Here is a 25,785-nt window from a genome sequence, read left to right as displayed (position 1 = left end):
AGCAAGACTTTGACCATCTGAAGCATCAGTTGGGACAAAAAGGAAATTGTGCCGTTTCAGCCTGAAAGCTTTACTTAGCATCGGCTGAAAGATCCACTGCTTGCGATCATCCTTCATCATTTGTCACTCGCTTGAGTGGATGGGGGAGCTTCTAAGTGCAGAGAGCAGAGAGTGGCTTCTCTGTGTAAGCCCCTTTTCATCATGTATATTTACACTAAGGTGCCATCTGCTAGGGGCTGATACATTTGGTGAAACTCTTTCCATGGCTCTGCTAAAATAGCCCGCCCAAACCAAACACACTTGGACCACAGCCTTGATTAAATCCAGACCCTGCCCCGGCTACATAGGGAGGAAGAAAAATCTCACCGACAGGTTAAAACAAATATTAAAAATAGGGAACAGTCTTCTTGAAGGCCCAGCCTGAGGGGCACTTCATTTTGCAACCAGAAAGGGGGGCTGCTTTTCCCCATGCATAAGATGTAGGCTTCCTCAGCCTGGTGCCCGCCAGACATTTTGGACTGCAACTCCCATCAGTGGGCAGCAGCATTTCCATAGATATTATTGTGACTAAATGTTGGGGATATTCAGGAAGAGCAATCCAGACCTGCTTGTGTGAGGAGTGTGGATGGTTGGATGGACTGGAGGTGTCTCCTGATGGAATAATGCAAGTGTGGGCAGTTGGGAGTGTCATTGGCAGACTGCAAAAGAACGGGACAAAAGTAGCATTATTTGGCTCCACTTGTCTTTTCTTTGGCTCTGGCTCCACCTAATACTGGATGATTATGATATTTTATTATTTATACCCTGTCCATCTGGCTGGGTTGCCCCAGCCACTCTTGGACGCTTCCAGTAAATATAAAAACAAAATAAAACATCAGTCATTAAAAACTTCCCTTTAGATATCTTCTAAAAGTCAGAGCGTTGTTTATTTCCTTGACTTCTGACAGGAGGACGTTCTACAGGGTGGGTGCCACTACCAAAAAGGCCCTCTGCCTGGCTCCCTGTAACCTTGCAGTAGGGAACCACCAGAAGGCCCTTGGAGGTGGACCTCAATGTCTGGGCTGGATGATGGGGCTTATTGTACTAGCGGAGGGCCATGGCAATTTCATACAATCACAAAATATAACTCAGACACCTGCAAATAAAAACAGTAGACATTTAATGCAAGATATCCGATAACAGGTGTACTGAAGTTCTCACCCTGGGCTAGCAGGGGGATACTGTAGATAGTTATGCAAATACGGGATCGAAAGTGACATTCAGTGATTGGATAGTTTTAGAAAGTTGTTACAATTATGTGTACTGGAGCTCTATATAAGCAGGCTGACTGAGCCCTTCAGCTCAGTTCTGTTCTGGCCTCTGAATAAACAAGAGCTGTTTGAAGAATCGCTGTGTCGTCTGATACGTTCACCCACAACTTAATAACAGGGATTCTTCTGCTTCTACACTAACTGAGTTTCAATTTAGTACAGTGTTACCTTGTTTCTCAAACATAATCCATTCTGGAAGTCCATTCCGAAACCAAAGCGTTCCAAAACCAATGTGCACTTTCCCATAGAAAGTAGTGCAAAGGGGATTAATCCATTCCAGACCTTTAAAAATAACCCCTAAAACAAGAATTTAACAGGAATTTTACTATCTAACCAGACCATTGATCAATAAAATGAAAGCAATAATCAATGTACTGTTCTTGTTATTGTTGTTGTTGTTGTTCAGTCGTTTAGTTGTGTCCGACTCTTCGTGACCCCATAGACCAGAGCACGCCAGGCACTCCTGTCTTCCACTGCCTCCCGCAGTTTGGTCAAACTCATGCTTCAAGAACACTATCCAACCATCTCGTCCTCTATCATCCCCTTCTCCTTGTGCCCTCCATCTTTCCCAACATCAGGGTGTTTTCCAGGGAGTCTTCTCTTCTCATGAGGTGGCCAAAGTCTTGGAGCCTCAGTGTTATGTACTGAGTTGAATAGGATCCAAACTGCAGCAGTCTGATTGGTCCTAGAACAATAGGCTCCAAAAGGCAGCAGTCTGATTGGTCCTAGAACAATAGGATTCAGAATGCAGCAGTCTGATTGGTCCTAGAACAATGCAGCAGTATGATTGGTTAGCAGGAACCACCCAATCATGCTCCAGATAGCAGTGAGTCCACAACCTGATTGGCTTACAGTAGAATTCCGGAATTAGCCAATCATGTGCAGCCTATTGTGTAAATAATGTATATAAAGCAGATACTTTGAGGGGACTTTCATTCATTCCTCCTCACCACTATGAGCTGAATAAAGAGCATGAAATCACTTTGCGACTCTGAGTATATTTCACTCAGCTTCACGATCTGTCCTTCCAGTGAGCACCCAGGACTGATTTCCTTCAGAATGGAGAGGTTTGTTCTTCTTGCAGTCCATGGGACTCTCAAGAGTCTCCTCCAGCACCATAATTCAAAAGCATCAATTCTTCGGCGATCAGCCTTCTTTATGGTCCAGCTCTCACTTCCATACATCACTACTGGGCTTTACCCCATAGCTTTAACTATAGGGACCTTTGTTGGCAAGGTGATGTCTCTACTTTTTAAGATGCTGTCTAGGTGTGTCATTGCTTTTCTCCCAAGAAGCAGGGGTCTTTTAATTTCATGGCTGCTGTCACCATCTGCAGTGATCATGGAGCCCAAGAAAGTAAAATCTCTCACTGCCTCCATTTCTTCCCCTTCTATTTGCCGGGAGGTGATGGGACCAGTGGCCATGATCTTCGTTTTTTTGATGTTGAGCTTCAGACCATATTTTGCACTCTCCTCTTTCACCCTCAATAAAAGGTTCTTTAATTCCTTCTCACTTTCTGCCATCAAGGTTGTGTCATCTGCATATCTGAGGTTGTTGATATTTCTTCAAGCAATCTTAATTCCGGCTAGGGATTCATCCAGCCCAGCCTTTCGCATAATGAATTCTGCATATAAGTTAAATAAGCAGGGAGACAATATACAGCCTTGTCGTACTCCTTTCCCAATTTTGAACCAATCAGTTGTTCCATATCCAGTTCTAACTGTAGCTTCTCATCCCACGTAGAGATTTCTCAGGAGACAGATGAGGTGATCAGGCACTCCCATTTCTTTAAGAACTTGCCATAATTTGCTGTGGTCGACACAGTCAAAGGCTTTTGCATAGTCAATGAAGCAGAAGTAGATGTATTTCTGGAACTCTCTAGCTTTCTCCATAATCCAGCGCATGTTTGCAATTTGGTCTCTGGTTCCTCTGTCTCTTCTAAATCCAGCTTGCACTTCTGGGAGTTCTCAGTCCACATACTGCTTGAGCCTTCCTTGTAGAATTTTAAGCGTAGCCTTGCTAGCGTGTGAAATGAGTGCAATTGTGCAGTAGTTGGAGCATTCTTTGGCACTGCCCTTCTTTGGGATTGGGATGTAGATTGATCTTCTCCAATCCTCTGGCCACTGCTGAGTTTTCCAAACTTCCTGGCATATTGAGTGTAGTACCTTAACAGCATCATCTTTTAAAATTTTAAATAGTTCAGCTGGAATACCATCACTTCCACTGGCCTTGTTATTTGCAGTGCTTTCTAAGGCCCATTTGACTTCACTCTCCAGGATGTCTGGCTCAAGGTCATCAATGTACTGTACTATAAAATAAATAAGACAGTATTGTAGATGATAAAAATTAAAATTATTATTTTTTCTTACCTGCACTGATGATACTCATTGTTTGGATGAGTTTTTTTTTTTTATCCATTTCCGCAGTCACACAATCAATCAGTAGCTGAACTGGGTTCCACACAGTCACAAAAACAAATTAACCGAGAAAGCCTCAAAAACAAAAACACAAAATAAATAGCAAAAACAAAAGTGCCAAACTTAATCTGTTCCGGAAGTCCATTTGACTTCCAAAATTTTCGAAAACCAAGGCACAGCTTCTGATTGGTGCAGGTGCCCCAGAAACAATAGTCGACAGCCGCGTTGGACGTTTGGCTTCCAAAAAATGTTTGAAAACTGGAACACTCACTTCCGGGTTTTCAGTGTTTGGGAACCAAGGCGTTTGAGAACCAAGGTACTAGTGCACTCTGAATCTACAGTTTATGGCTATTTTATCCAGTTTCTTCTTCCTGATCTTTTTTGCTGCCAGAGAAAAAAGGGCCAATGCATTGTTGTCACTCAACAACCACTGAACCCTCTCACTTGGAGAGAGCCTGCTGTCCTGTGCAAACAGGGATTTTTGAAAGCACCTCCTTGGATCTGGGTATAGGAGACAAGTTAAAAGATCAGGGGAGCTGGGGCTGCCCACAAATCCAGCGTCTGCCTGTTTGTTATGGGAAAGGTGAGACCTTGGAGCCCCTTCACCCTCCTGGCTCAGACGCCAGCTGTTCTTTGGCTTCTCCTCTCTGAGCCACCCTTGGACTAGGGTGCAGCAGAGGGAGCAGGCCACCCATCGCCTTCCAGGCAGCCTTCCCAGGCAGCCAGAGGAAGTGGCACATGTGTAGCACCCTGCTTGTGGTTAACGCTTAGCTGGAATGAAATATTCAACGCAGCAATAGAGAAATTAAAATAATAATTTATTTGTCAGACAAATAAATGAGAGGCACAGTGGCATATGGTTACCAAGCTCTGGCCTGCCCTCCTGCCATTCTGGCCAGCACTTATATTTCCTTAATCCAGCCCCCTTCCTCCTCCTGTGGCTGCCTCTGTCCAATCAGCCTGGTTGAAATTCCTATTGGCTGTTTGCTAGAACCAATCACAAAAGATACACCCATTTCCTATTGCCTTTTATGGGACTCAAAGAGCTATATATTCTTATATCTATAAATGACAAATAAGTAGTAATATATCTTACATGTGTCTCAACAAGGAATCTTAATTACCAGCTCACCTCTTGCCCTCCTTGCCCTATTGCCTTCCAAAACAGATGGTTAATCTTAAATTTTTATCTTCAAGGATCTTGAGTTCACATCAACATTGAAAGATCTCCTTCATTTGGAGGTTTCTAAACAAAAGGCCTGACAACTATATATCAGGAGTGCTCGATGGCGTCTCCTGTCTGGCAGGGGGGCTGGGCTGGTGGCTGACTTAATTTCAGGATAGTTACAACTCTTACAACTATATGAAATAAGAATCTAGCATCTCTTAAATCCTTTGCATAATTACATTTAAGCTAATATATTTCATACATTATCATAGGTAGCCTTTTAAAAGAATAAAGCTTCTCAAAGTAAAAAGGAACAGTTTACAGCCTCAAAATAAAAGAGGAAAAAAAAGCCTCTTCTTCTGTTTACTCCTCTTCCAGCCAGCTGCTTTTCCCATTAGCTCTTCCCAACATTTATTGCCCTTTAACTCTCTCAGTATACCTTAAACCTTAGGAAAATATGGCTCAAGTTTTAATGGGAGGCACATGGTGTTATTTTACTATTTATCCACTCTTAATTTTGTTTATCTCTGCCTTTTTTATCTTCTGTAATATGTAGGGTCAGTGTCCTCGCTCTCAGCCTGTAATTCCCTTTTTTACGACTTTGAGAATTGTTTTCTGCTATAAATCAAGGGGCCCCTTGTTCAGGAGGAAAAACATTGCCAAGGTTCTTTCTGCCTGGCATGAAACATTTGAAAATCTTTAAGCTCATTTTAAAATACAAGCCCTGATCAAACATATAAGCTTTGATAAAAATGCAGGCTTATGATTAGATGCCTCACATGGATCAGCTAGAAGGGGTACCATGGGAAGGAGAGGGGCAGGGCATAGAGGAAGACCCAAAAGGGTGTCTGAAGGGGGCAGCCAAAGCACTTAAAAAGGGACCCTTAACCAGGGAGACGATGTGGGGGGGGGGCAGTGGGGGTGGGAGTGTTTTTTGTTAGGAAAACACTGGGATCTAATGGGATTAGTAGAATGTCTGTCATCTCGTAGGCAGGGATTTTGTATTGTGCTTTGGGCGTCCCATTCCATTTGAGAGGCCAAGGGTCCTGTTATGTACTAAGCTTGGATCCTAGAACAATAGGCAAGTAGGATCCTAGAATGCAACAACTGATTGGCTTGCAGCAGCAGCCCAATCAGGCTCCAGGAGGGAAGCATAATCAGCCAATCAGATGGGACTCATTGTGTAAAGAATGTATATAAAAGCCTGAGGTTTGGGAGGAAATTCAATCACTGTTTTACAAGCTGCAATAAAGAGCATGAAATCACTGCAGGACTCCGAGTATATTTCAGGTCCTTCTGGCCTCATGATGTTCTTTCGGTTTCTCTCACAGTGTGTTATTGTGTTACCGTTTTCTTTATTATTAAAGCTTCGTTTGACATATACGTGAGTATGGTGGAATACCCTAAACTTGGGTGAGTGAGGGGATATTCCCAGTCTGACAGGAGGATTGATTTTCTTTTTCACCACCATCCTCCACACCACTTTGGACTTCAAACAGCTGAATGTCTTAGGCCAGGACTGATTAATTAACAAATTAAGTGCTTTTCATGTACATTTCAAAGCAGCTTTTAAAACTTAAATACCAAAACCCAAGGTTTATTTAAAAACAATGCAGAACAAGGCAGAGAGAAACTTTTTCTTCCAAATGGAAAAGTTTGTGGAAACAAAAATATCTTCAGTTGTTTCTGGAAAGTACAAATGTTGGGTGCCCGATTATTGCTGGTCATTAGAAAAACAATTGTGTAACTTTCAAAACTGGTGCCTGGTTTTAATTCTCTCTCTCTCTCTCTCTCTCCCCCCCCCCCCCCATCATCACCTTTTCCTTCTCTGTCATGTCTGTCGTACTCTAAACTTGCAGGCAGGGACAGTCTTGTTTTAATTTTTGAACAGTGCCTAGTAGATTATAGCTGCTTTATAAATAATAAGTAGTAGTAGCAGCAGCAGAAAAACAATGGTGTTGATTGTGATAATTTGATGTGGCCCATTTTAGGGCACCTTGGAAAGCAAACTATAAAGTAATAGCACAGTAGTATAGCATAGGCTGTAATCCTAAAACTTTGGTTCTGGAAATCCAAAGATGGTTCAGCTATTGACTGTTTGGCTCCAAAGCGCGGTCTCCGATTGCATGGAGCCCAGACAGCCCCGTGGTTTTCCATGGTACTGAGGGCAATGAAACAATCGTTGAGACGGCTAGAGCGCCGGTGGCGGATAACTCATTCCGAATCTGACCGGACACAGGTTAGAGCTCAACGTCGAACCTACCAAGTGGCGATAGCGACGGCGAAGAAGAATTTCTTCACCGCCTCTATTGCATCTGCAGAAAACAGCAGCAGGAGCCTTTTTCAGGTGGTTCACAATTTAGCGGAACCACCTGCAGCATCAGGGCCCAGTACGGGCCACATGTTCTCCTGCAATGATTTTGCAAAGTTTTTTGCAGATAAAATTGCTCAGATTCGGGAAGAAATAGACTCCACCATGTGAGCAGGGCCGGGGCGGGAGAGTGCTAGAGTTTTGTCCAGTCAAGTTGAGTGGGATCAATTCCAATCTGTTACCTCCGAGGATGTGGGCAGGCTGCTTGGACGAGTGAAACCAACCACCTGTCTCCTGGATCCTTGCCCATTCTGGCTTATAAAAGCTAGCCGGGAAGGACTGGGCGATGGGCTTCATGGGGTGGTGAATGCTTCTGGACCGTCTTGAGGGGCTGGGAGCTGGGGGCACTGTCATACAGTGGTTCCGCTCCTTCCTCCTGGGAATGGATGGCGGCTAACAGATTGAGGTTGAATCCTGACAAGACAGATGTACTGTTTTGGGGGGACAGGAGGTGGGCAGGTGTGGAGGATTCCCTGGTCCTGAATGGGGTAACTGTGCCCCTGAAGGACCAGGTGCGCAGCCTGGGAGTCATTTTGGACTCACAGCTGTCCATGGAGGCACAGGTCAAATCTGTGTCCAGGGCAGCTGTTTACCAGCTCCATCTGGTACGTAGGCTGAGACCCGATCTGTCTGCGGACTGTCTCGCCAGAGTGGTGCATGCTCTGGTTATCTCCCGCTTGGACTACTGCAATGCACTCTATGTGGGGCTACCTTTGAAGGTGACTCGGAAACTACAACTAATCCGGAATGCGGCAGCTAGACTGGTGACTGGTGGCGGCCGCCGAGACCATATAACACCGGTCTTGAAAGACCTACATTGGCTCCCAGTACGTTTCCGAGCACAATTCAAAGTGTTGGTGCTGACCTTTAAAGCCTTAAACGGCCTTGGTCCAGTATACCTGAAGGAGCGTCTCCACCCCCATGATTCTGCCCGGACGCTGAGGTCCAGCGCCGAGGGCCTTCTGGCAGTTCCCTCATTGCGAGAAGCAAAGCTACAGGGAACCATGCAGAGGGCCTTCTCAGTAGTGGCGCCCGCCCTATGGAACGCCCTTCCAGCAGATGTCAAAGCAATAAACAACTACCTGACATTCAGAAGACATCTTAAGGCAGCCCTGTTCAGGGAAGTTTTTAACGTGTGATATTTTACTGTATTTTTGGTTTCTATGGAAGCCGCCCAGAGTGGCTGGGGAGGCCCAGCCAGATGGGCGGGGTATAAATAATAAATTATTATTATTATATACCATATCCAACTTCCCCAAAGCCCAAGTTGTGCAAGGCGGAAGTTACCAGTGGAGAAATGCTTTCATGTTCTTCTGCCCTGTTCTATCCCCTTTCAAAAAGCAGCTATCCCTCCATTTTTGGCCCTACCAAGGTCAGAACTCAGACATAGCTTAGATGATGTGGCCGTGGGGAGAGGGAGATCTGACATCAGATCTTCCTCACTGATTTCAGTAAACAATCTCTGCTGTCATGGAGGGAGATCTGATTTATCTATTGGTCCCAGGATGCCCTTTCAGGGAACACAGGATTGTAGACTTAGAGGGGACTTCCAGTGAGGTGACGGCACCCCAACCATCTCTTTCAGGGACTCCCACTGAAGGAGAGAGCTGTAATCCAGTAATCCCAGCTGCCAGAAATGCACTCCAAGAAAAGGAGTGAAATGTGGCGTGATGATCCTCTTGAAGTTTTTTTAAAAAACACTCCCTTTTTTGCCAAATAATATTTATTATTTTTCCAATTTTTTAACAAATCAATGCCAAATTACATCAAATTTATTACAGTCCTCCCCAAAAAAGTTGACTTCCTGCTCTTCATCCTAGATGCACCCCTACTTTCCCTCTTGCTGCTTGATATTACATATTTATCTCTAATTCACATTTCCTTCCTTATATTCAATTTACAATTTTTATTTTTTTATTTTTTTATTTTCCCATTATCCATCAGCTATCAATTTATCAATTCCTGCTCATATATTTACATAACAGTATCATATTCCCTTTTAAAAAATGAGGTTATAAATCCCCTTACCTATCCACTTTAGATCATCACATTCTTTTCATATTAATTTTTCTTTCTTTTCATCTTGCATGTGCTACCACCTGTGTAAAAAAGAAAACAAACTAATGAAATTTGGGTTTGAAAACTGAAGAGAATGTTGGTTTATACAAAGTGGTTTCGTTAGGTATATTACTGGAGTGGATAAATTGAATAATGTTTACAAATAGTTGATAGATGAAGAATTGGAAGTTCTTTATTTTCCTTCCTTCTCCTCCCCCCACTATTTCTTCTCTTTTTCTTCATTCTCTTTTTCTCTCTTTTTCTCATTTTTTCTATTTTCCTTTTCTTTCTTTTTTATCGTGGGTTGTGCTTTTATCTAGATTAATGGTTTACTTTTGACAAAAAAGATCATAGAATCATAGAATCATAGAGTTGGAAGAGACCACAAGGGCCATCGAGTCCAACCCTCTGCCAAGCAGGAAACACCATCAGAGCACTCCTGACATATGGTTGTCAAGCCTCTGCTTAAAAGACCTCCAAAGAAGGAGACTCCACCACACTCCTTGGCAGCAAATTCCACTGTCAAGATGTTTGATAATAATTTCTGTTTAACTTTTTCTAAATTCAATTTTTTAAAAAGGATTATAGACTTAATTAATAGCATGAGATTTAATCAACTAATTCATTAATCCATTAATTAGGGCACAACCCTATATGGTGTTCAGTACGCTCACTTACTTTGGAGTAAGCTCCATGAAACCCAATGGAACTTCTGAGTAACCAGAACACGAGACTGCCCTTTGTAAAGATGATGCTCCCATGAGCCATGGATGACAACATATTAGAACAGAAGTGGGCAAGCTCAGAGACCAAATGTGGCCCTTGAGTCTTCTTTAGGTGGCCCTTGGGATTCCCCTCAGACCACACCCCTTGAAGTGTGTGTTGCGTGGATGGAGAATAGAGAGGTGTCTGGAGACCTTTGACTTTTGTGTGGCTGGAATGTAACCTACTGTATAAAGTAAGAATCATGCCCCCCCCCCCGTTGCCTTTGGTGTGTCCCTCTGGCCAAAAGAAGGCTCTGTTCCTAAGTTTTAGAAAAGCCTTTCCTTCCAAAACTGTCACCTGCAGTTTTTATAAGTGCTTGTTTTGAAAACAATACTTTAAAAAAACCCACTGTCTGATTTAATTGGGAGCAGTGTTTTAAGCTGATTAAAATCCCTTAAACTTTGGATCTAACTGATTAGCCCATTAAACATGGCCGACCTAATGAGGGATTCTATATATGCTGTGCTCACTAAGGGAGGGAGCAGCACCTCACCGGAGGGTGGTGTGCTTCGTTGGGGTGTGCTGGTGGGAGCTTGCTGGCAAACCAGGGCAATTAAACCCTACTTATCTTCCTGAGATTGAGCCGAAAATCCAGCTTCAGAGAATAGATTCCTCCCATTAAATCCCTTATAATCATTATGCTAAAGTATTTCTTTTGAAAACAAAGGGCTTTTTCAATTTCTGAAGCAGCCAGAATATTTATAAAATATGACATCAATTACAATGCATTTCTTTTCTTCATGCTGATTATACAGCCTGTAATTACACTTAAAGCTCTTTATTTGCAGGAAGGCCAGCTCTGCACTTCGTTTGTCTCTGAGTTGTTCTTGTTTGAAAAGAAGGGGCAGGAGTTTTGGAAATGGCAAATCAGGTAGGCTGACCTTTCAATGTGAACTTAATCAAATTCCTGCCCCACACCATCCTTGCACAACTTAACCAGATCTTGGCTCATGATTCTTTTCCCCTGCAGTGTCTCCCACACCTTTTGCCCACGGCCACAGTCTCCAAATGAAGGCCTTCTTCACAGGTTGGCAGGCGGTGGGGGGCAGGGGGAGAATGGGCTTCATAAACACTTTCCTTTCCACTAGTTTTCTGTTTCCAACTTCCTACCCTTCATCTGGAAAAGAAAAAGATGCCTTATGAAGAGGCAGACCATCCATCCATTGAAGGCAGTACTGTCTCCCTAAAATTAGAGACAGGAGTCCTTTATCACCTCACTTGGAGATACCAGGATGGATCTGGAAACCTTTTGTGTGGTCAAAAATGCAACTGAGCTTGGAAAACTGTTGCTGGTAACTGCTTGTTTTCTCTCATTGGGAGAAAAGCAGATGGGATGGGAGGTATGAAATAAGTGGAGAGGAAGAGGTTAAGATGCTGCTTTCACCTACAGTCCTTCTGCTGGTCTCTGATTTCTGGCAGCACTTTAGTAGAAAGAAGAGAGAAAACAGAAGAAAAATTGCACATGATTGACGTCATGTGCAGTTTGAGCCTCTGACCTTAAGGATAACTGTGTCAAGACTCTACCACAAGCTACATTAGAAACTAGATGGGACCTATGATATAGGGAGAACTATACATGGTTATTACTAATGAGATATTTTTTAATTGATTCTCTCTTAGCATCTTATATCAATGTTGTTTGGTTACCCTCCAAGGGAACTGAGAATCAGAATTTTAAAGAAGGCATGAATAAGGACCAGAAAGAATCCATTTGGTTGTCAAAAGTACAGCTCATGGCTTTTGGAACTCTCGGGCTCCTGAAGTCATAAATCATGAGTGATTAAAGTTCTTTTACAATGCAACAGCACAATCCAGAATGTGGCATATTCCCCTGTCTCCATGGGTTTGGAAAACAGATGAGCTTGGGCTTTTGGGAAGCGTTTGGTTCCTGAAAATGCCTGTCACAATTTCTCTGAATAGCCCTGCTTTATTTTGTACATATGTTCTGACTGGACAAGCTGCTTTTTTTAAAAAAGAGAAAAAAGGTTTAGATGAGGATAGGACCTATTTCTGAGCTCCAGTCGCTTATCAAGTTAGTTTCCGTTTGGCGTGGCATCCTTTCAGGCAGGAACATATTGTTGAAATGGCATATTAAAACAACTTCTGTGTGACATGGGCTGACCACCAATGTTCACTCTTTCTCACATGTAACATTTGTTTTGTTGAATTCTTGTGCTAGTCATTTCTCAGTTTCTGACCTTAAGGATAACTGTGTCAAGACTCTACCACAAGCTACATTAGAAACTAGATGGGACCTATGATATAGGGAGAACTATCCATGGTTATTATTGATGAATGCTAAATGCAGCCTCCATGAGCAGAAGCACTAGACCACTAAATATCAAGTGCTGGGAAGAATAACTAGGAAAGCTTCCCCCCACTTCATGTGCTGCCTGTGTGAATCCTAGAGGGATATGGCTGATCTAAGTTGGAATGCCCGGTCACACAGTAGTTCCTTGGTCTGATCAAACAGGGCTTTTCATATTAGATAATGCATTTATTATAATTCCATCACTCCTACTTCACTTCCTCCTCCTGAAGAACATAAGCAGAGCCTGCTGAATCAGGCCAAGGGCACTGCGTTGAGCATCCTCTTCTTGCAAGGAACATCCTGGTGTCTATGGGGAGCCCCAAAGCAGGACTTGAGCGCAATAGCAGCATCTGATTCCCAGCATCTGGTATTCAGAGGGATACTGTGTCCCAACAATGGAGGCAGAACACAGCCACCCTCTCTCTTAGTAAGCAAGATGTTTGGGGCCAGTCCTGAACAAGAGCTTCCATTCCTTTCCAATACTCTTGCTTAGCAGCATTTCCCGGTTGATTCTTCGTGCTCCACAGGAACACAGCACAGTGTTCCATGCACCCTAATCTCTGAGTGGTGAGAGACCCCACGGCTTCCAGTGCTTCACCAGAATTTGGTTTCCTAGGAATGAAAGTCAGTGGAGACTATGGAGACTTTAGACTGTATGGTCTTATTTACACAAAAATATAAGCTGAGCATTGGATGGAGGGGCTCACAGCATCAACACTCCCACAGATCCTCCTTCCCCATTAGGGTCCAGGGACCTAAGTCACAGCTGTGGGTCCAGCACAGAGCAAGACATGCCTTCCAGCCCCAGCCAAAACTCTCTCACACTCCCTTAGCCTCCATTCTAGGATGACAGTCAGGTGAGGTGGGGAAAGGCCCGCCCACTTGTCTCTATGGCAACATGTCTCTCGACATGGAAAGGGTGGTACATAACTGGCCAGCTGAGGCCAAAATCTTACAAATAACAATTGTCTGACCTATAACAACTGGAAGCTGCCATGGACTGAGTCAGACAATTGCCCCACCTAGTTCGGTACTGTCTACACTGAGCAGCAGCAGCTTTCCAGGGTTTCAAGCAGAAGTCCTTCCTGGCCCAAACCGGAGATACAGGTGACTGAACCCGGGACCTTCTGCACACAAAGCAGATGCTCTTCTACAGTTGAGCTACAGCCCTACCCTGTGGGTCAGGGCTGCCTGACACTTCCACTTGGCCATCTTTAACTGCCCCCTCAATCCACCACCTGAGATGGTTTCTTCTTCTGGCCTCTTGGCAGGGCCACCACTCCTGTGTGGACATGCCAGGCCCATTTCAGACACTCACACTTGGAGCACCGGCATCTCTGCAAAAAGGAGCTACTTTCCTCTGCACTAAAGTTGGTAGGCAAGTTGCCGCCAGACTGAGGAAGTAGATGCCAAAGATTTATTTTCATTTCCTGACATAAAGCATGTCCCCCAAAGCCTGGGAATGCACTTGAAGATCTAGGAGGGAGGCAGTGTTCTCCACCCCCAATTCTTTGCAGCCAAGGACTACTGGGGAATTGGCTCTGGCCCAGCATATTCTTGCCAGACTTAAGCAAGCAACACTTCTTCCTGAGGGGAAAACTGTGTCCCCTCCTGAATCCTAGGCTGGGAAACTGGCCCGCACCACACAGGAGGCAGGAAATCATCTTCAGCACTGAGGTGGAAGAGGAGCCAGAAGCAACAGCCTTGGTGGGTAATGGATTGCCCTGGTCAAAATTAGGATAACACTTTTACATTCCTGGTCCCTTCCTCCTTTCCTAAGCAGCGGGGAGTTCATGGCAACTTTAAAGGCCAGTGTCCTTTAGAGAAGAAAACACCGAAGACCCACCTACAGTACCTTTGCAACAGTGAGCATGAAAAACAGAAATGACCACCTAGTTTGAGCAAGTTTTAAGGGGGCGCAGAAGCAAACACATGGACAGGAGGTGCTAATCCCAATGAGTTTCCTCACACCGTGAAGCTCCTGTTTTATTATTAATTGTTGTGATAATTTATTTTGTTGCGATTATAATTAATTTGTAGTGTTTATGCAGTGCTTTTCTTCTAGAATAAAGGTTTCGGTACTGCATACCCTTGAGTACCACCAGGAGAAAAAACCACTTGTGTCTAGGGTATCAGACTAGGACCAGGAAGACCAAGGTTCAAATCCCTCCTTGACCATGAAGCTCCTGTGTGCTACCTTGGGTCATTTGCTGCCTCTCAGCCTAACCTCCCTCACAGGGTTGTTGTGGGGGTTGAATAAGGTGGGAGAGAACCATACGGGCCATCTTGAGCTCCTCTATTGCCTTGTCAGTGCTCATTGAAGACCTTCCTTTTTCAACAAGCCTTTGCTTTGCTGGAAATTCTTTTTATGCCAGTCTGTCTCTGTATTGGATCCTAAATTGATTTTACACTTGAAATTGTTTTGGTTATTGACCTTCTTATTGTTAAATCACTCTGCAGTGTTTTATAGGAAGTAGTTCATAGATGGAACAAAATAAAATTAATGAAATGAAATAATCACAGCAACAGAGCTCTCTTGAATCCCACCCCCTTGAAATGGGGTTCTTGATCCCCCAAAAGGCAGAAAGAGAAGGCAATTTCAACTCCTAACCCTCCTAAATTCTCGCTGAACTTTTCAGGGGTGCTGTGAGGATACAATGGAGGAGGAGGAGAATCATTCAGGTCACATTGAGCTCCTTGAGGGTAAAAAGGGGTGGGAGTGGGGAATAGAAATTTAACAATAAATAATTTCTGGCTGAACTTGTGTTGGAATTGAAGATGGCCCAGGACTACTCTCTACTTTTTTTTCAACCTTGAGCGCAATTTCATTTTAATAAGTTTAAATTGGGATGTTATTAGACATGCTTGGAAACGTGACTCTTTTGACATGCTGTATTTAAGTCCGTACAAAATGTAGTCTGATGTCTGTGGCTGCTCAGATTCAGATTGCTAAAGGTTCCAGATTCAGGATGAATAAGAAGGGAGACAGTGGGCATCCTTGTTTTGTGCCTCTTTGGATTGCTATTGTGCTGGTCCCAGGGGGAAGGTTACTGTTACCGTAGTCAAAGTTCAGTCCTGAGTCACTAGCCTGGAATTAGTCCACAAGGTGCGAGGCGAGGTCTGAAGCAGGGAGCCGGGCAGGGAACAGGAACACTGGAGGAACAGGACTGGATGCTGGCCGAAACAGCTCTTCAATGACGACATTGCTCCCGCAACCTGGGACCGGGCTGACTGGCCTTTATCTTCTCTGAGGCCAGGGGCGGCCCCGGCCCCCAGGAGCCCCGCCTCCCCTGGCTTAAGGCGAGCACTCCTCCTGGGAGAAACCAGTTCCCTTCGCCTCTCTGCCCTAAGCCTCCGCAGTTCAGGAGAGGCTGAAGGGTTACTGGGCCCAGGGGGAGACTCACCTGCAGGCACTGAGTCCTCAACCACCTCTGGGGCCAGAATGGATTCACCTGGTGCCTGCTCCTGAGGATCCGGCCCAGGTACAGGCTCCTCAGAATCAAGGCCCCGCCCCAGTTCAGCCGGCCCTGGAGGCGGGGACTCCTGTGCCAGCTGGGATTCCTCCGGTTCACTCTCAGAATCGGAATCCCAGGCCATCACAGCTATAGTATTAGACTCCATATTGTTAATCCGGCATTTTGCTGAGGCTTGGGAGTATATTTGTTTAAGGGTTTGTAGGAAGTTGGGGCCAAATTTCATGTTAGTACTGCTAATAGTTATTTCCACTTTAAGCAATTAAAAGCTTTGAGGATGTCTAGGGACATAATTGTCAGTGGGAGTTTATTGCCTTGCTGTGTTCAATCAGGTTCAGTAGTTTCCTGATGGGGTCTGTTATATTGCGACCAGTCTGGTCTGGGGCTCTTAACTTGTGTAGGAAGATTTTTAGGCGGTTGGCCAAGATTGCTGGGACTCCTGACTGTTAGGTCCAGTAGCAGACGACTCTGGGGTTGTGGCACTCATCTCGCTTTACTGGCCAAGGGAGTCGGCGTACAGCTTCTGGATCATGTGGCCAGCATGATTAAGCTGCTTCTGGCGAACCAGAGCAGCGCACGGAAATGCTGTTTACCTTTCCGCCGGAGTGGTCCCTATTGATCTACTTGCACTTTGACATGCTTTCGAACTGCTAGGTTGGCAGGAGCAGGGACCAAGCAACTGGAGCTCACCCCGTCACAGGGATTCGAACCACTGACCTTCTGATTGGCAAGCCCTAGGCTCTGTGGTTTAACCCACAGCACCACCCGCATCCCCCCTTTTTTTGTAGTCTTGGTTTATTAATGAGATTGGGCAGTATGTTGTTTTTTTTTATAATATTTTTATTGGTTTTTACACATATTAAAGACAATACAGAACAAGACACGAACACCAAGGACATACAACAAAAAATTTGACTTCCCCATACCTTCCCTTCACCACATCCTTATTTTGCCATTTTTTCGAGCAACTCATCAGTCAGTTTTTAATCAAGTCCCTTTTAAATTTTCTTAAAGTTTAAGATTTACAGCTGTAATTCTTTGTTTCTTACCCCTTGACATCTTATCAGTCCGCAATTTTACAATAATTTTTAAGATATATTTTAAATTTCCTCCAGTCCTCTTCCACTGTCTCTTTCCTCTGGTCACGGATTCTGCCGGTCATCTCTGCCAGTCCCATATATTCCGTCACCTTCGACTGCCATTCTTCCAGAGTAGGTAGTTCTTGCGTCTTCCAATACTTTGCCAACAGGATTCTTGCTGCTGTGGTTGCATACATAAAAAATGTCTTATCCTTTTTTGGTACCAATTGGCCGACCATGCCCAAGAGAAAAGCCTCCGGTTTCTTAACAAATGTCCACTTAAGGACTTTCTTAATTTCATTATAGATCATTTCCCAGTAGGCCTTAATCTTTGGGCAGGTCCACCAAAGATGGTAAAAAGTACCTTCAGCCTCATTACATTTCCAGCATTTGTTATTGGGCAAATGGTAGATCTTTGCGAGTTTGACTGGGGTCATGTACCACCTATAGATCATTTTCATTATGTTCTCTTTCAAGGCACTACATGCCGTAAATTTAATACCGGTGGTCCATAAATGTTCCCAGTCATCAAACATAATATCATGACCAATATCCTGTGCCCATTTAATCATAGCTGATTTCACCATTTCATCCTGTGTGTTCCATTTCAGCAGCAGATTATACATTTTAGATAAATTCTTAGTATTGGATTCTAACAATTCTGTTTCTAACTTTGACCTCTCCTTCTGAAAACCAAGTTTCCTGTCCTGCTTAAATGTCTCATTTATCTGACGATAATGTAACCAATCTCGAACTTTGTGCTTTAGCTTCTCAAAACTTTGAAGCTTCAGTTTTTCACCATCATACTCTAGAATTTCGCAATATTTAGGCCAATTAGAGTCCATATTAAGTTTTTTCACTGCTTTCGCTTCCATTGGTGACAACCACCTAGGGGTTTTACTTTCCAATAGATCCTTATATCTATTCCAAACATTATACAGTGCTTTCCTGACAATATGGTTTTTAAAGCTTTTATAGACCTTTACCTTGTCATACCACAAATATGCATGCCAACCAAAACTGTTGTCATATCCTTCCAAATCAAGAATGTCTGTATCTTCCAGAAGTAGCCATTGCTTCAACCAGCAAAATGCTGCTGATTCATAATAAAGTCTTAAGTCTGGCAGGGCAAAGCCCCCTCTATCATTTGCATCAGTTAAAATCTTAAATTTTATTCTGGGCTTTTTGCCCTGCCAGACAAATTTAGATATATCTTTCTGCCACTTCTTGAAGCAGTCCATTTTGTCTAGAATCTGCAACGTCTGAAATAAAAACAACATTCTTGGCAATACATTCATCTTGATAACAGCAATTTGGCCCAACAAGGAAAGTTTCAGCCTAGACCATATATTTAGATCTTTTTTAACTTCTGACCAGCATTTTCCATAGTTATCTTTAAATAGATTTACATTTTTAGATGTTAAATTTACCCCCAGGTACTTAACCTTTTTTGCTATTTCCAACCCTGTTTCACTCTGAAACCTATCTTTCTCCTCTTTTGTTAGATTTTTTTCCAGCACCTTTGTTTTCTGTTTGTTTAGTTTAAATCCTGCGACCTGGCCGAATATCTCCATTAGTTCTAAAACTCTTTTAGTGCTAGCTTCTGGCTGTTGCAAAGTTAACACTAGATCATCTGCAAATGCCCTTAACTTGTATTGTTTAGTTCCGACCTGTATTCCTTTTACCAGCTGGTCCTTTCTAATCATATTTAATAAAACCTCCAGGACAGATATAAAAAGTAAGGGGGATATAGGGCATCCCTGTCGTGTGCCTTTCTCTATTGGTATTTCATCCATTACCACATTGTTCACAATTAGCTTAGCTCTTTGTTCGGAGTATATTGCCCCTATACAGTTTTCAAACCCTTGGCCTACCCCCATCCCGTGGAGATTCTTCTTCATGAATTTCCAAGAAATGTTGTCAAAGGCTTTCTCCGCCTCCACAAAAATCAAAACTACCTTTCTATTAATGTCTACCTCCAGCAACTCCAAAATGTCTATAATGTTCCTCACATTATCTGACATGTGTCTCCCTGGGAGAAAGCCTGCTTGATTCTTATGAATCTCCTCCACCAAAACTCTCTTAAATCTTTTCGCCAAAACGTCTGCAAAGATTTTATAATCCACGTTCAAAAGTGATATAGGGCGGTAGTTTTTAACTTGATGCTTCTCAGTTTCTGTCTTCGGTATGAGTGAGATGAATGCTTCTCTCCACGATTCGGGAGCCTTTTTCCCCTCTAGTATCTGATTGCATACTTCCTTGAATGGTTGTATTAACCATTCCTTAAGAGCTTTGTAGTATTTCGCAGTCAAACCGTCTGGTCCTGGTGATTTCCCCAGTTTCATATTCTGGATGGCACCCTCTATTTCTTGTTCTGTAATTTTTTCATTCAAAATCCTTTTATTTTGTTCTGAAATCTTTGATAATCCATATTTTTTAACGAATTCCTCTATTTCTTGTTCGTTTGTAGGCCCTTGTGCATACAGTTTTTTAAAGAAACTTTGAAAACAGTTACTTATTTCATTTGGTTTGTTAATAAGTTTCCCCTCTATTTCCAAGGATGTCACAGTGTTTAACTTTTGTCTCTTTTTCAGTTGCCATGACAGCAGTTTTCCACATTTATCTGCCGATTCAAATGTCTTTTGCCTCATTTGCTTTATCTTCCATTCTATTTTTTGATTCATCAATTCCATATATTGCGTCTGATAGTATTTTATTTCTCTTAAAATCTCATGAGACTTTGGTTTGGATCTCAATTTCTTTTCTCCTTCTTTTATCTGGTTCAAAATCTTTTCCTTCCTCTCATTTTGTTTCTTCCTCTTTATAGAATTCTGCTGAATTAGAAATCCGCGCATCACGGCCTTACTTGCGTCCCATACTATTCTTTTTTCCACCTCCGTTCTCAAATTTATCTCGAAATAATCCTTCAATATTTTTTGGGCCTTTTGGTAGATTTCTTCGTCTCTAAATAGGGTGTCATTCATTCTCCACCTAAAGGTTCCAGCCGTTGTTAATTTCATTTCCATCTTAACTGCATTGTGGTCGGAACAGGTTTTTGTGCAGATTTCTGTTTTTTTCACTCTTGGTGCCAGGTTGCTAGAAATCCAAATTTGATCAATTCTAGTCCAGGTCATTTTTGCTTCAGAGAAGAAGGTTCCCTCTCTTTCCAGAGGGTTCCTTGTTCTCCAAATATCAATCAAGTCCATGGTGTCAGTGAGTTCAAAGAAAGTCTTTGGTAGTCTCCCATCCTTGGATATTACTTGTCTTTGAGCTTTGTCCATATTTGTGGAGACAACTCCGTTGAAATCTCCCATCATTATGATTTTAGAATCCATAAAGTCCATTAAAGTCTCATGCAACTTCTTGAAAAACTCTGCCTTCCCCTCATTAGGTGCATAAACTCCAACAATTAAAATCTTTTCTCCTTGAATTTGAATTTCTACTGCCAGGTATCTTCCTTCATCATCTTTGAAGATCATTTTTGGTTCCCATTTTTCCTTGGCATAAATCACCACCCCTCTTTTCTTAACTTTGTCTGAGGAAACAAATTCCAGTCCTAATCTCTTATTTATCAAAAGTTTCCTGTGTATCCTGGCAATATGGGTTTCTTGCAAACAGATTATGTCTAATTGTTCTTTCTTTAATATATGAAAAACTTGATCTCTTTTTCGGGGATGGTTTAGACCATTGCAGTTCCAACTCAGAAGTTGCAGGGACATTTTTGTTATTGGGTATTTTTCCCACCCACTGCTCCAAGTTCTTGTTCCTCGTCAGTCGGTGCTGGGTTCAATCCAAACGATAGGTTTGCAATGTCCGGTATTTCCCTCTCTCTCACGGTTCCTTTCTGAAAGTCCTCGAAGTTTCTCTCCAAAAAGTGTTCTTTGTCTTGAGTTGTTTTTATTTTGATTTTCTTCCCTTTGAAGTTGAAGGATAACCCTTGTGGGAATTCCCACCTGAATAAAATGTTGTTTTGTTTCAGTAAGTCAACTAAGTCTTTAAATTGTGTTCTCACCTCCAAAAAGTATCTGGGAATATCTTTGAAAATCTGTATTTGGGAATTTTTAATAACCAATGCCTTCTGGAAGTGTAAATTCAATATTTTATCTCTTTCTTCCTTAGATCTGAGAGTAATTAAACAATCCCTTGGTTTCTTGCCTTGCTTTCTGCCAATCCGGAAGGCTGTAGTTATTGCAAAATCCTCTTCCTCTCCCTCTAACTCGTCACTCCAAAATTCTTGGAACCTGTCTGTAAGAAATTCCCCAAGCTTGTCCTCCTCCTCTACAGGTACCAGTCTCAGTTTTAAGTTCTTGCCTTTCCTCTCCAGTTCCATAAGGGCCAAGGCTTCATCATGTTCATATACCTTCTTTGCAATAGGAACAAATTTCCCTTTAGTTTCCTCGGCCGTGCTCCTAGCGCTCTCAGCTATTTTCCTTGTCTCTGTGCTTTCCTGGATTAAACGATTTATAGAATCTGTATTAGACGATATTGTCGTTGTGTTCAAATCCAGTCTTGTTGTCAATTCTGTCAGTTTCTTAGAGTTCTCTGTAGACTGCTTGGTAAGTGCTTGTAAAGATTCATTTATCCTGAGTAGAGCCTGTGTCATGGAATCCATTGATACCGTTGTTGTTCTTTCCTGTGCAGCTGATGCTCCTGACAAGGAGCCTCTTTTCTTTTGAGCCTGAGCCTGCTTTGCTTTGGATCTTGTTGATATTTCATCCAGTGGACCGCTCATATCTCAAGGTCGTTCCCACAGGAACAGTTGCAGGTGGAAAATCCCACTGTTTCTGTCTCAATACAGCAGTCTCTCTTTTAAGCCTCTAGAGGGAGTACATTGTATCCATTACAGGAACAAAGAAACAGGGAGAGAAGTAGCCATAAAAAGTTCCAAAAGTGAAAGTCCAAATAAGAGCCCTATTTTGTTACGATTTAAAACGTTACAGTTTTGTCCACTAAAGTCCCGTTACTTTCTTTCAGATAAATGATACTTTATATCCACCATCTAGTTTGACAGTTCACTCCCAGGCGCTCGCTACTCCGGCAGCCTGGCCAGAGGTATCGACAGCGGAAGGTTTCCGTTTCCAAACTCCTTTCTTCAAGCAGATAAATTTAAGTCAATTTTCTTCCCCCCTCTCCTGCTCATTAGGGGGGAGGTCCTCTTTCGATGTCAGGTTAACAAAATTAAACAGCATAAATACGTTCCCTTTAAAGACAGCTTACTCCTTTCGTTGCTCAATCAGTCATGCAGTTCCGGGAGGCAGACTTTCTTGATTTTTTGCCTTGCCCGTTTTCAGCCTAATCTTCTTAAATCTTAAAATTTAAAGTCCCGTTCAGTTTATTTGTCGGTCTTACTCACGGGTGTTATTGCCAATCGGTAAGGAAGGAAGGAATCGGCGCTCTCCGTCAATGGCGACGCGGCTTCGCTCCGTGGGCTGGGTTGCGATCCTCAGCACCGCGCTCACACCCGATGCCACTCCGGAGCCTTTAAAAAGGCTCTTTCGCAATACCGGGGGGCGCAAAGGTGCCCACCGAATCTCCTTGCTCACAGGCTTCAGCGCCTGTGATTTTAGGGGTCCCCCGCTCGCTGTAGCGGGTCAGACCCGAACTCACGGAGCAGTCCTGCTTCGGAGCTCGAAGCAAGGACCGCCATTAACGCTGGCGCCGACCGGAAGTCGAGATTGGGCAGTATGATTCTACTTTGAGGCTGTCTTTCAGTGGTTTTGGGATGGAGACTACTGTATTTTGGAGTAGGTCCGTGTTTTGGGGATGCAGTGTATTCTTGTTTTAAGTGCTTTCCCCCTAAACCTATTTGCTAATAGTCTGGAGTTTCCCCCTCCATACTCATAGAAGCATTGTTTAGAGTTGTTGTGTATTGAGTCAAAGGATTTTATGTCTGTATTATTATTGTCTGTATTTGCATTAGGGTAAAGTAACTGCCTTTTGGTTCCAGAGGGTACAGCTACTATTGGTTCATTTAAGCTGCTGTATTTGGATCCTCTGTCTTATTGGTTTCCTCCAAAAGGCAGGAATGTGATTGCCTGATATTGTTCCCTCCAAAATGTATCCTTTCTAGTTAGTTCCCTGTCCCTATAAATGTAGCTTTCCCCTCCTCAGTCTCAGTCTTGTTTGCTTGAATAAAGAAGTGTTACTAGAGAACTGTCTCCAGCATATTATGTCAAGAGAGCTGAAATCACAAACCCCACGTCACAACAACTGGCGACGAGGATGGGATCCGGAATGCTGAGGAGCGGTTAAATGCAGCCCTGCCTCAGAGTCCGGATTGTAGCTAAGAACAAGACTCACTGGCCAGCTGAGAAGACGACCCTGCCCACAGAACCATGTAGAGTCCAAGGGTATTGGAGCCCTTCCAGCTATCAGAGCCCCACATGTGGGAAGACTACGTCGAACGCTTCGAGTTCTTTGCAGTGGCTCAAGGGATCACCGATGCCAGCAAAAGAAGGGCCACATTCCTGAGCTACTATGGGCCTGAGATCTTCACGCTGGCCAAGGCATTGCTTGCTCCAGCGAAGCTAAGTGAGACATCTCTCAAAGATATTCGTGCCTGCCTAACAAGCCATTTGGCGCCTACTGAGACCAAGATGGCCCGGCGGATGGAGTTTCATAAGAGGCAGCAGCGTGCTGGGGAGTCTGTATCTGCATTTTTAGCTGAACTGCGGAAGCTCGCTCAGCACTGCGACTTCCAAGATCTGGAAGAGACTCTCCTGGATCGGTTTATCGGTGGTCTGAGCAGCAAGAAAGCCAGAAGACGCATCGTGGCTAAAGAAGAGGCTACCCTTGCTTCAGCCTTGAAGGAGGCCACCGCCACGGAGAATTATGAAAGAGAGGAGCTTGATGCCAGTCGCAGGGCCCCTAAGCCACAGATAGAAGTTGCGCATGCCATGGACGAGCTAGAGGCTACTCCGAGCCAGAGCCCAGTCCGTGGGGTCGAGTCAGTGCGTCAGGCCTGCACAGTGCACAAAGATCACCGAGGCAGGTGCCCTGGTTGTGGCGGAAACCATGAGTGGAAGAGTTGTCGTTTCCGGGATGCTATGTGCCGGACGTGCGGGAAGACAGGTCACATTGCCAGGGTCTGTAGATCGGCGGCGTTGGGAGCGACAGGAGACCTAGACTGGAGCATCGCAGACCGCCCACAGCAAACCATGTTCTAAAGGACTGCCACTACGTAACGGAGATCAACGGGAGGGTCGTTCAGTTTCCAGCGCAAGGCAAGGCACACGTCAAGGTGAAGATTGAGGGTCAGCTGTGCGACATGGAGGTGGACTCCAGATCTGGATTCACTATCGTGTCGGACCAGACCGCGAGGACATTCTTCCCCAGGGGTAAGTTGCCCCCTCTGGAGCCCTTCCCAGCAACTTTGCAGTCATACTCAGCGGGCCGCATCCATGTCATGGGAATGTGTGCCGTGAGAGTACAGTTCCGGGACAAACAGGCGGTACTCAAACTGGTGATTGCGAAGGGCAGTTGCCCTAGTCTCCTGGGCACTGACTGGTTCCCCGCCCTGGGACTGAGTATATCAGGGCTTAATTCAATCCAAACCTGCCCTGAGATGAGCGAGGCATTATGCAAAGAATTTGCTGGTCTCTTTAATGGAAAACTGGGTTGTTATAAAGGGCCCCCAGTTGACTTCGAATTGGACCCTGGGGTGGCCCCAATCCGACTCAAACCAAGGCGAGTGCCATTTGCACTGCAACCCAAGATCGAAGCAGAGCTGGATAAATTGGTCAAGCAGGGAGTTCTCTCACCCGTGGACTCCGCTAAGTGGGAGACTCCAATCGTCACGCCCCTTAAAGCAAATGGGGAAGTCAGGATCTGTGCTGATTACAAATGTACTATCAATAAGGCACTCAGGGGAAACTCATACCCCATTCCAGTTGTATCACATCTGTTGGCTAAACTGGCTGGGGGCAAGGTGTTCGCCAAAATTGACCTGGCACAAGCTGCCAGTAACCCCACAATCAGCGGAAGCACAGACTATTGTCACACATAAAGGGGCGTTCAGAGTTAACAGATTACAATTTGGAGTTTGTGTGGCCCCAGGGATTTTTCAAGGGCTCATGGAACGCCTGTTAAGAGGTCTGCCGGGGGTCTTGCCATTTTTTGATGACGTTTTGATTGCTGGAAAAGACCCACAGGAACCGCTTGCGCGTGTCCGTGCAGTGTTGCTCAAGTTCAAGGAGGTGGGGTTGCAACTAAAAAAGGAAAAATGCAGTTTTGGGGTGCCAACTGTGGATTTCTTGGGGTTTAAAATTGATGCATCAGGCATCCACCCCACAGATGCTAAGGTTAAGGCCATCATCGAGGCACCACGACCACAGAACAAGACGGAGTTGCAGTCATTCCTGGGACTTATTAACTTTTATCATTCGTTCTTACCCCAGAAAGCTTCGGTAGCTGAACCATTACATAGACTGTTGCAGAAAAAGAATGTGTGGCGATGGGGGCAGGGGCAGCAGAAGGCTTTTGACTCCTTGCGAGGAATGCTGAGTAGCAAGAGCGTCCTTGCTCATTATGATGAGTCGAAGCCGCTGGTCCTGGCATGTGATGCCTCTCAATATGGCCTGGGGGCGGTGCTGAGTCATAGGGAACCGGATGGGTCGGAAAAGCCCATCTCTTTTCTATTCCCGTACGTTGTCGCCCACGGAGCGCAACTATGCTCAAATTGACAAAGAGGCGCTTGCAATTGTGGCAGGAATCAAAAAGTTCCATGATTATGTGTACGGTCGCCATTTCTCCATTGAAACGGACCACAAACCACTGTTAGGGTTGTTCAACCCGAACAAACAAACGCCACAAATTCTCTCCCCCAGAATGTTGC

The 25,785-nt window shown here is 44.1% G+C and overlaps 1 long non-coding RNA gene across 1 annotated transcript in view; it reads right to left on the bottom strand.

The window, feature by feature from the left end:
* Positions 1–5,089, bottom strand: part of LOC309375589 — a 173,636-nt gene extending 168,547 nt beyond the window's left edge. The window contains exon 1 of the long non-coding RNA XR_014170966.1: positions 4,722–5,089. This is a non-coding gene — a long non-coding RNA (uncharacterized lncRNA). The remainder of the gene's footprint in view (positions 1–4,721) is intronic.
* Positions 5,090–25,785: the final 20,696 nt, after the last annotated feature.

The sequence above is a fragment of the Podarcis melisellensis genome (genome assembly GCF_964234715.1).
Source record: "Podarcis melisellensis genome assembly, chromosome: 8".
Lineage (NCBI taxonomy): Eukaryota > Metazoa > Chordata > Lepidosauria > Squamata > Lacertidae > Podarcis > Podarcis melisellensis.
Note: the sequence above shows the minus strand (reverse complement) of the source record. Positions and strands in the feature narration are given on the sequence as shown.